Raw genomic sequence first — 9,235 nt, 5'->3', positions numbered from 1 at the left:
TACTCTAACATAGGTGACCCAGTCACCGCCCCACATCTAGATGGAGAATATCGTATGGTTCACATTTGATATTTCACATTCTTAGAACCATTCCACTATCATCTATATGTGTGTATCTTTAAAAAAATATCTATTCTACTTTTGTTTTATCTGTCTCAGTTGGAATTGTCATTTTTTTGGGCCCTTGACCTTTGAAGCAATTCTTCCGATCAACCTATTTTCTGTTAAAGAGTTGACTATCATTGCAACTCGGTTTCACCGAATCAGGAAACTCGGTCCAACCGTTTTCTCCACGAGGCCTAAGAATCAATCTCGGTTCTACCGAATCATTATGTCTTGGTGACTCCGATTTTTCTAACTTTGTTGCTCTGATAATTTTTCTGAACTATGGCCTTAGAAGGAGACAACTTCTCTAGGGGGAGAAAAATCTCAGTGATCCCATGCAATGTAAGAGTGAGAATTATCTAGGATCCCTAACTAAGAGGGAGATCATTCAAGGAACTCTTATTTATAACTCAGGGGGGAGAACTTTCAATGATCCCTACAAAATATTTAAGGGAGAAGAAAGACAAATTCCAGGAACCCTTAAAAAATAGAGAAGTATCCTGGAATCCTTTATTTTCTCTGAAGGAGCCCTTACCCTCTGACCTTCCTTTTTGTTAATCAATGCCAAAGGGGGAGAAATATCATCAAAGCTTCCATTCAGTGAACCTATTTATAGGCGAGAAATACTATCATATATTATCAAGAAGCTTATACAAAAGGGGGAGCAGCAACACTAAAGGGAGATACTATATCATACCCTATACATTAAGGGGGAGAGAGATCAATACCATTTTAATTGGCTTTATTGGTTTAACTTATTTTCTCTACCTACTCCCAATATCTACATGCTATGATTCAGGGGGAGAGGAAACTTTACATACTCATTTTTAAGGGAGAAAAAGTTCTTGTTCCTTGAAGACATACTCTTTCATCAAATCCTATCTTAAGTATGTCTTCAATTTCTTGGTACTTTTGAATTTCTTTTGCTTATTTACAACAGGGTACTCTTGTGTTATCTAACACTTGTTTTCCAAGTGTACTCCTATGTCAAGACACTCAAGATCCTCAAGGTAAGTATATGCATCATATTCTTGTTTATGATGACCTCTTATTTCTTGCACATACTGTTTGCAAGAGGGAGTCATAAATATGGAAGTCCTTCACTCATATATGTTTGATGCATATAGCCAAGATCCATATGACTTGTCTTGCCATTCTACCTTGTGTGTGCCCATGCATTCCAAAGCAACTATCCTTTAAAGGGATTGCACACCTTTAGGGGGAGCTTGTACTTGTCATATTTCCTTCAAAGATGTCATATCCTTTTGAGTATCTTTATTTGAAGCTTTGATTATATGTTGTCATCAATTACCAAAAAGAGATTGAAAGCACATATTCTCCCTTGGTGATTTTGATAATTCATGACAACATATATTGTCTCTTGGACTAACACTTTTACCTAGACATTTAACGAAAAGTCCATAGAGAGCATTGGCTAAAGGTTTATGTGGAGATATCCCTAGATTCAAGAAAGGAACAATATTGGCTCAAGCTTCAAGCTAGAAGACTCTTCATTTTATATTTGTGAGAAATCACTTTTGAGTCCATAGGAAAGCCAATACTATTAAAAGGGGTGGGTAGTAAAATGAACTGACTGCTCAAATGCTCAAATGTAGCCACCAAATCACTCAGTCATTTTTCCCACATATCCACTCTGTCAAGTCCCACATGCACAAGTTTGGTGTAACCAACATTGCCACGTTGGACCCATCGAGTTTAAACCTCAGACAGAACCCTAGCCATTCCCACCAAATCGATGCAACCGAAACTGCATCGGTGCTACCGAGTTCACTGTGACCAACATTCTGTTGCCAAGATATACAAAATTGGAATTTCCGAGTTTGAGTATCGGTTCCACTGAGTTTGGTTATCTGGCGTTAGTCACCTTTTCGGTGCCACCGAGTTCTATATATCGGTCTCACCGAGATTCAAAGTTCACACTTCTAGTACTAATCGGTACCACCGAGTTGTCCACTTCGGTGTCACCGAGTTTGCACTTTTTCGTGTAACGGTTGGATTTTGGCTGCTTGCTATATTTTGAGGTGGGTGTCCCTTCACCCACCTTTCATTCGTGGGAGATGCACTCAAAATACACACTTCATTTCCAGATCCATTTTCTGAGAGAGAACCACCTACTCATATGTTGAGACCAATATATTCCAATCCAATCCTTTGAAACTTGATCTCTAGCCTCCCCAAACTGCTTTCCACAAAATCAACCTCTCCTACCAATTCATATTCTGTGATAGAGTGATTTGTGTTGAGGAGACTATCTTTAGAAGCACAAGAGCAAGGAGTTCATTGATCTACCACATCTATTACCTTTTGGGGTGTGGTGCCTCCTAGATTGGTTAGGTGTCGCTTGGGAGCCTCCTACTGTGTTGTGGAATTGAACCAAGATGTTTGTAAGGGCAAGGAGATCGCCTACTTCGTGAAGATCTACCATGAGTGACGCTAGTCCTTTGTGGACGCAAGCCGTGGTGGAATAGACAAGGTCGCTTCTTTGTGGACCCCTTGTGGGTGGAGCCCTGTGTGTACGCCTGCAGCCGTTACCCTCTGTGGGTTGAAGTCTCCACTAGAATGGACGTACGATAGTGCCACCTATCAGAACCATGCAAAAAATCACCGTGTCAACCTCTTTCGTTTGATCTCGCTACCTTACTCCTCTACTTTACACTTGTATGTTTTACTTTCCGCTGCTATACTCTTAGAACTGCATGTGTAGGGTGACTTAGACTTGTTACAACTTCTAGATTTTTGCCCCTCCTAGAAATTAAGATAGGCTATATTTTTAACTTGACAAGTAGTCTATTCACCCCCCCCTCTAGACACATATTCTATCGATCCCTCATCTACAAGTATCTCTGAATGTGTCCATTGAGTTAGCATGGATCGAGACTGGGATTTGTCACTCTGTATGACGGAGAGGTATCTCGGGGCCCACTCGGTAATACAACATCACAAACAAGCCTTGCAAGCAATGTGACTAAAGAGTTAGTCACAGGATTTTGTATTACGGAACGAGTAAAGAGACTTGTCGGTAACGAGATTGAAATAGGTATGGAGATACTGACGATCGAATCTCGTGCAAGTAACATATCGAAGGACAAACGGAATGTCATACGGGATTAACTGAATCCTTAACATAGAGGTTCAACCGATAAGATCTTCGTTGAATTTGTAGGATCCAATATGGGCATCTAGGTCCCGCTATTGGATATTGACCGGAGAGTGTCTCGTCATGTCTACATAGTTCTCGAGCCCGCAGGGTGTGCACACTTAAGGTTCGGTGATGTTTCGATAGTATTGAGTTATGCATGTTGGTGATCAAAAGTTGTTCGGAGTCTTGGATGAGATACCAGACGTCACGAGGATCTCCGGAATGGTCAGGACGTAAAGATTGATATATAGGAATGTTGCATTTGGCTTCCGGAAATATTTCGGGCATTGTCGGTAAAGTACCGGGAGTGACGAATGGGTTTCGGGGTTTTACCGGGAGGGGCCACACACCAGGGAGAGGACCTAATAGGCCTAAAGGTGGCGCAACAGCCCTTTGTGGGCTGGTGAAGCCAGCCCAATAACCTATTTCGACCAAAGGCAAAAATAAAAGGAAAAAGGAAAAAAAGGAAGGAGGTGGACAAGTGGAGTCCTCCACCAAACAGAATTGGAGGAGGACTCCTCCCCTTCGCTCGGCCGAAGCCCTCCTACTTTGAGTAGGAGGCAAGGAAACCCTCCCTCTTGTTCCTCCTATATATAGTGGAGGTTTTCAGGGAAAACTACACGAGAAAAGGCCACGTGCTACCCTCTTCTCCACATATCGTCTTCCCAGTCTTGATTAGCTCGGCATAGCTTGGCGAAGCTCTGCTGGATTAGTTCACCACTGATGACCCACAAGTATAGGGGATCAATCGTAGTCCTTTCGATAAGTAAGAGTGTCGCACCCAACGAGGAGGAGAAGGCTCTGATAAACGGTTTTCAGCAAGGTAATAACTGCAAGCACTAAAAGTAGCGGTAACAAGTGATGGTGTCGTAAGGTGAAACGTAGGAAGCGAAAAGTAACAAGTAACAAGTAGTAGCAACGGCGCAGCAAAGTGTCCCAATCCCTTTTGTAGCAAGGGAAAAGCGTGAACGAAGTCTTATAAGAGGAAAAACGCTCCAAAGGACACACGAGAATTTCTGTCATGCTAGTTTCATCATGTTCATATGATTCGCGTTCGTTACTTTGACAGTTTGATATGTGGGTGGACCGGCGGTTGGGTACTTCCCTTACTTGGACAAGCATCCCACCTACGATTAACCCCTCTCGCAAGCATCCGCAACTACGAAAGAAGAATTAAGACAACGTCTAACCATAGCATTAAACTAGTGGATCCAAATCAGCCCCTTACGAAGCAACGCATAGACTGGGGTTTAAGCTTCTGTCACTCTAGCGACCCATCATCTACTTACTACTCCCCAATGCCTTCCTCTAGGCCCAAATATGGTGAAGTGTTATGTAGTCAACGTTCACATAACACCACTAGAGGAAAAGACAACATACAGCATATCAAAATACCGAACGAATACCAAATTCACATGACTATTGTTAGCATGACTTATCCCATGTCCTCAGGAACAAAAGTAACTACTCACAAAGCATAATCATAATCATGATCATAGGTGTAATTAATAGCATCAAGGATAGGAACATAAACTCTTCCACCAAGTAATCCAACTAGCATCAACTACAAAGGGTAATCAACACTACTAGAAACCTTACAAGTGCCAATCGGAGTCGCGAGACGGAGATTGGTTACAAGAGATGAACTAGGGTTTGGAGAGGAGATGGTTCTGATGAAGATGTTGATGGAGATGACTCCCCTACGACGAGAGGAGTGTTGGTGATGATGAAGGCGACGATTTCCCCCTCCGGGAGGGAAGTTTCCCCGGCAGGATCGTCCTGCCGGAGCCCTAGATTGGTTCTGCTCAAGTTTCGCCTCGTGGCGGCGGCGAATCCACGAAAAAGCTCCACCCTGATTTTTTCTCGGACTAAACCCTTCAAATAGAAAAAGAGGGGGGCCAGTGGGCCACCAGGGTGCCCACAAGCCCTGTTGCCGCGGCCAGGGGTAGGCCGCGGCAACCAGGCTTGTGGGCCCCTGGCTGCTCCCCTCTGACGCTTCTTACACCCAGTATTTTGTATATAATCCCAAAAAAATCCACGTTGATTTTCAGGGCATTTGGAGTTGCGCAGAATAGAGGACTCAGACTTGCTCCTTTTCCAGTCCAGAATTCCAGCTGCTGGTATTCTCCCTCTTCAAATAGACCTTGCAAAATAAGAGAGAAAAGGCATAAGTAAGGTTCCACAAAGTATAATAACAGTCCATAAAGCGATAAATATCAACATGAAAGCATGATGCAAAATGGACGTATCAACTCCTCCAAGCTTAGACCTCGCTTGTCCTCAAGCGAAAACCAAGACCCAAAACATGTCCACATGTTTAGGGATGAAGGTGTCGATAAAACATAATACAGACATGAGGGCATCATGATCACACATAGAACAGCAATACATCATAGAGATTCTTATGGGAAAGTAAAAATTCCTTCACAAAGCAACGTATGAAACAAAAACCTTACCGAGAAGTAGCCAACAACAGTCCATAGTCATTGAAGCAATTGCAATTTATCATAACATCAGAAAGAGTCAAATAAGAGCTTGTAAGGCAAATCCACATACTCAATCATCTCTTTTGTTTTCCACAATTGTTACAACTCACGTGGTACTCACGATATCAAAGTTTCAGTTGGACACAGAGAAAGATAGGGGCTTATAATTTTGCCTCCCAACCATTTACCTCAAGGGTAAAGTCAACAATAATAAAGCATAAGTACTCAGCTCCAAGTTGATATATGAATATAGATCTTTCCCAAGCATATGGCGTTCACCAAGAAAAAGGCTAAATAAGGAATTGGTGAAGATCACCATGACTCTTACAAGGGCAAAAAGTAAAGGTACAAGATAGGCCCTTCGCAGAGGGAAGCAGAGATTGTCATGCGCTTTCGAGGTTTGGATGCGTGTCCTCTTAGTGCGGAGGAACGTCACTTTATATTGCCTCTGTGATAAAGAACTTTATTATGCAGACTGTCGCTTTTATGTCTTCCTCATCACAGGTTCGTACAAAACTTATTTTCCACACGCTAATAGATCATACATATTAGAGAGCAATTTTTATTGCTTGCACCGATGACAACTTACTTGAGGGATCTTATTCAATCCATAGGTAGGTATGGTGGACACTCATGGCAAAACTGGTTTGAAGGTTTATGGATGCACAAGAGTATCTCTACTTGGTGCGGGAGTTTTGGCTAATATGAGGTGGAAGCAATCGTCACATGCTAAGGGGTCTCTAATCATATAACATTGTTTGGAACCAAGCAAACACAATTCATTATGTTGTCTTCCTTGTCCAACATCTATTTCTAAGCATGTAATAGTTTGGTGAGTGCTCACAATTATAGAAAGTGTCTAAGATGATATATTTATATGTGAACCTCTCTTTCCTTATTACTTCTTATTAATTGCAACAATGACTGAGGTCTATGTTGATCTACTCTCAACAAGTTTCAATCATCATACTTGTTATATGTGAAGCTATCACTTTCCATAAGATCATCTCATGATCTTTCATGCTATCGTTCTTTTCATACTTTTGATCACGGCACAAAACAAAGCCCTTGAATAAGATACTCTTTATTAAATAGCTCACAAGCTCGAATACATCGGGGGAGACACGAGGCAAAAGACTCAAACTAAAACACTAAAGACTTATTCCACTAAGAGAAGAAATAAAAACTGAAAAGGAAAGAACTAAAACAAAGGTAAAAGCAAAAGATATAAAGGTGATACGATACCAGGGCAACTCCCCCAAGCTTGGCAAAAGCCAAGGGGGTTGCCCATACCAATGCTTAGTTGTCTTCCTTTGGTGGTGATGGTGGTGGAGTTGTTGAAGTAGTCTGATCCTCCGTCTTCCAAGGCATAGGTGCTCCATCATGGCAGGATGAACGAGTCGTCGGAATCCTCAAATCTGCAGCCAACTGAATTGATTTAAATCTATACTAATACTCATAGTTTTGGTTCTGCAGGTCATAGATCTGGCCTTGAAGTTGATCAACCCTGTCATAGAGCCTGGAAAGGTGCTTCCCAATGTCAATAGCATCCATCTTGTGATTGCTGGTGAACTCCGTGATCATCATGTGGTTGGCGTTGAGTCCACGCTCCACCATCCCTTGGCACTTGAAGACGTGTTGCTCCATTGCTACGAGCCTCGTCTCCACGCTTCTGATCTTCTTAGGCCCCTCAACATCACGGATGTGCAACATCCCCTCACTCATCTTGATAGATTGAGGGTGTTTCGGCACTTCCGTGAGGTAGGGATTGATGACCTTCTCGAAGATCTTGTCCTTAGGAGCTTTTGGGGAAGTCATGATGATCTAGATGTGCGACAGAAACAGGCTCGAAACGAAAATAGAGGAAAACTGCACGATACGGAGATCAAAACCCTCGGGCGTATATATAATGATTTTTTCTAGACCAGAAGGAGTGCTCCGCAAGAAAACGGAGTCCGGGAGGCACACGAGGTGCCCACAAGCCCTGTTGCCGCGGCCAGGGGGTAGGCCGCGGCAACCAAGCTTGTGGCCGCCTCGTGCGCTCTCCGGACTACTTTTTATTTTTTCTAATTTTCCATAAATTCCGAAACGGAGAAAAATTCCTACTGGAAAAGTTTTGGAGTCCAATTACTAACCAAAACACATACCTCTTCGTTTTCAGGGTCCGAAACAGGCTGATAAACATCCCTTATGTACTCCTCTGGAGTTATGATATTGATGATATTGGTCTCAACATTTATGGGAGTACCAGAGATGTAATGTTTGATTCTTTGCCCATTTACCACTCTAGGAAAATTACCTTCCGTGTTATTGATTTTGATGGCACCGGAACGGTATACTTCCTCGACAATGTAGGGACCTTCCCATTTAGAGAGAAGCTTGCCTGCGAAGAATCTTAAGCGAGAATTGTATAGCAGGACATAATCACCTACATTGAACTCTCGTTTTTGTATTCTTTTGTCGTGCCATCTCTTAACCTTTTCCTTGAACAACTTGGCATTCTCATATGCCTGGGCCCTCCATTCATCTAATGAGCTGATATCAAACAACCGCTTGTCACCGGCAAGTTTGAAATCGAAGTTGAGCTCTTTGATTGCCCAATAAGCTTTGTGTTCCAGCTCAAGAGGTAAATGACAGGCCTTACCGTAAACCATTTTATACGGCGACATGCCCATGGGATTCTTATAAGCAGCCCTATAAGCCCATAGTGCATCGTCAAGTTTGCTAGACCAATTCTTTCGAGATCTATTGACGGTCTTTTGTAAGATCAATTTGATCTCCCTATTACTCAACTCCACTTGACCACTAGACTGAGGATGATAAGGAGATGCAACTCTATGGTTGACATCATACTTAGCAAGCATCTTGCGGAAAACACCATGAATGTAGTGTGAACCGCCATCAGTCATCAGATATCTAGGGACTCCAAATCTTGGGAAAATGACTTCTTTAACCATCTTAATAGAGGTGTGGTGATCAGCATTTCTAGTGGGTATAGCTTCTACCCACTTAGTGACATAATCCACAGCAACTAAGATGTGAGTATACCCATTGGAACTCGGGAAAGGTCCCATATAATCAAAGCCCCAAACATCAAATGGTTCAATGACAAGTGAATAGTTCATAGGAATTTCCTGACGCTTACTGATATTCCCTATTCTTTGGCATTCGTCACAAGATAAGACAAACTTACGGGCATCCTTGAAGAGAGTGGGCCAATAGAAACATGATTGCAATACCTTATGAGCAATTCTGTCTCCAGCATGGTGTCCTCCGTAGGCTTCGGAATGACACTTCTGCGGGATCTGTCCCTGTTCATGTTCAGACACACAACATCTAATAACACCATCTACTCCTTCCTTATAAAGGTGAGGATCATCCCAAAAGTAGTGTCTCAAATCAAAGAAGAATTTCTTATTTTGCTGGTAGGTGAAACTGGGTGGTATGTATTTGGCTACGATATAGTTTGCGTAATCAGCATACC

Source organism: Hordeum vulgare, chromosome 6H, assembly GCF_904849725.1.
Source record: "Hordeum vulgare subsp. vulgare chromosome 6H, MorexV3_pseudomolecules_assembly, whole genome shotgun sequence".
In the NCBI taxonomy this organism is placed as follows: domain Eukaryota; kingdom Viridiplantae; phylum Streptophyta; class Magnoliopsida; order Poales; family Poaceae; genus Hordeum; species Hordeum vulgare.
Note: the sequence above shows the minus strand (reverse complement) of the source record.